This window comes from Gavialis gangeticus, unplaced genomic scaffold, assembly GCF_001723915.1.
Source record: "Gavialis gangeticus isolate Ggan-Ray unplaced genomic scaffold, GavGan_comp1, whole genome shotgun sequence".
Lineage (NCBI taxonomy): Eukaryota > Metazoa > Chordata > Crocodylia > Gavialidae > Gavialis > Gavialis gangeticus.
The window spans coordinates 87817702-87820531 of record NW_017729031.1 but is presented as its reverse complement, the minus strand read 5'-3'; positions in this window follow the sequence as shown (position 1 = coordinate 87820531).

The following is a 2830-nucleotide window of genomic DNA, read 5'->3' as shown; positions in this document are numbered from 1 at the left end:
CACTTCCTTGAATTTCCATTCTTCTCTTTATGAGTTAGGAGGGAAAGCAAAATTGAAGGAACTAGAATAGTGGTTTCCAAACAGACAGACAGATTGCGCACCACCAATTCAAAACGATATGACCTTAATTACTACCAGCAAATTTTTGTCATATAAAGTAATCATAATACATCTGTTAATGTGTAGCACTGACAGGTTGTCTGCGTATTACTGGTGGTACGCATAGCACAGATTGGGAACCGCTAGACTAGAAGACTTGGGCCTTTTGCAAAGTTATCACAGATTTTTTGATGCTTGGTGGGGGGTTTTAGTCATGTAATTATGTGAGAATCTTGGCTTTTTTTAAAAAAAAAAGTCTCTAACCCTTAGGGATTTGGGAAAAGCTTGAAAGCATGAACCCTAATAAAGAGAACCACACATTTATTATGTTTCAATATAATGTGATACTTATTGGCAAGCTTATGCTTTTGTGGATGATTATTGATTTCAAACAGTTTGGGGCAACAAAGCTTGATTGAGGATCAGTTACATTTTACTCATAGCAAAGGAAGTAAAATCAGATCACAGTGGTTTCAGTTAAATTCTGAGTAGCTCTATTGAAACAGTAGAGTCACTCCAAACTTACACTGGCACAATTTATATAATTTATCTTTACCCTTACACCATCAGGAGAGTCTAGTATTATAGCTGAACCAGTTCATAAGTTTTAAGGTGATGACAACAATTACCAGAAAATTATTCACTGGAGCTCAAATAGGTTACCATTAGAACCCTTGCAGTTTTCATATATTTTTCTTGCACTGATGTAGCCTTTTGGATAGCTGCCTTTTTTAGCTAAAATAATTTCAGAGCTACAGTTTGTAGCAGATTCCTTTCCACATGTAGTTTTAAAGGCCAATTTGATCTCATTTCCTAAGCAACATACCTTTTTCATAGGTCTCAGAGTACTTGCTGTCTATTTCCATATATTCCAGACCTCCAAGAGAAAAAGAATGGCCCTTACTTGTTTAATGAGAAACTAAAACTTGCAGGAAACAAATACAATATCTCCAAACTATGTTTAAAATAAAAAAAGTCCCCCAAACCAAAATAAAGAGAGTATAGAGCTAGCTTGACCCCTGCAAACTGCCACCTCATTAGCTTTGTGTTTAGTTCCCTACCCCAAACCTGTTGTCATTCCTGTCTGTCTAGCTCTTCTGCCAGAGAACATGTTTTGCTTTGTGACCTCACTACTGCAAAGATATGTTCATATACGCTGAATTTTTTAAGTCAATCTTTGCAGGACTGTTTTATATGCAGTACTTTCAAGCAAGGCTCAGGAACTCTAGGTTTTACTACAGTGCAAGCACAAGAATAGTTCTTCAAATCAAAAACTGTTATGTATGCTACAAACAAGGAACACATCCGCCAGGTTATTCTGCATTACAAAAACAGAATTGCATGCAGAGGCTAACTGGGAAACTCCACAACCTGGGCAGTGGAGGTGTATGGGACACTACTGACTGCTGTGCTGCAAGTGGCAACAACATGGCTGGTCACCAGCTGCAGCAGTGGCTTTTTCTGCACCTCACCCAAGGGCAATGGTGTCTGGGACTGCCTACCCCACCTCATCTCCCATCAATTATACTGCTGATTGTATATTTATAAGGCTTGAATGTATGAAATATTTTTACAGAACATTTCTTACAGGGTCTGCAATTATTTAGGCTCTTGTAAAACTAGGTTTAAAAATACTACTCTCCAGGAAACTAGTTGCTATTCTTTCCCAACTGGCCATTATTGCAAGCTTAATATGGGGGCTAGTGAGCTTATGAAGGGGTAGCTTATAAAACTGGAGGGGCTTGTTTCTCTAAATTCAATTTTTTGGCAAGGAGCTTAGTGCACCTGTCTTTTATTGAGAAGGGGGCTTAAGGTGAAGGAAGGAATATAATAGAAAAAATGTTATGCCTCTGTAACTCATATTTCAAAGCCTTTTACAAAAGGCTGGACTGTGCCTTTAGGCGCAATCCCAAGGAAGGAGTGGTTTGAAAATTGCATGCCCGAAGAGTAGCCTCAGAGAGTGGTAGGCTTCAGGGACACCAATCCCCCATCCTCCCTGTCAGAAGGGGAGGGGGTTAGAGTGTCAGACTCTGCTGTTTGGTGACCTGGGTTCAGTTCCTTGATCTACCACAGATATGTTGCACTTCACTTATATGCTTGCCAGATAAGTGAGTGATTCACTTCATAAGCTTACTTGCCTCCTATTAAGTTTGCACTAAAGGCTAGTTGGAAAAGAATGCCACCTAAAAGTTTATAAGGGAGCAAAATTTGAAAACTTAGGCATTGTATAATGCAGAGCCAAGCCCAATTTCTTACATGTTGTTAATCAGTGCTTCTTAAAAGGTAACCTACACATAGATTAAGTGCATGGCATCTTTCACCCAACCAATTTACTACCTGGTTAACTGCCTTCTAATTGTAATTGTCTGCATTGTAACTAAGCAGACTCCATTTAACTAGCTAGAAAAGGGAAGCATCTGTCAAAAGGCTGCTGTTCCAAGCCTTGGACATAAGGCCCAGTTACTATTTACAAGGTTGCTCTGCTTTCTCATTTTTAAAGTTAGTAATAGCAGTCATGCAACTGATTGGCTCTTTCTGTCATTTTCATGGCTTCTAGTAGCAACTTCAAAATTATTAGAAGGCTTGAGAATGATTCAGTTCCATGGCTGTTCATGCCACATCATTATGGTACTTAAGGAACCTTGCTTAAAGCTCTGTCACTGTTGGGGATATTAACCCTGAAACTATTAAAAATGTTGAAAATACTGGACTCTAGTCAGCTTTAAGCCTG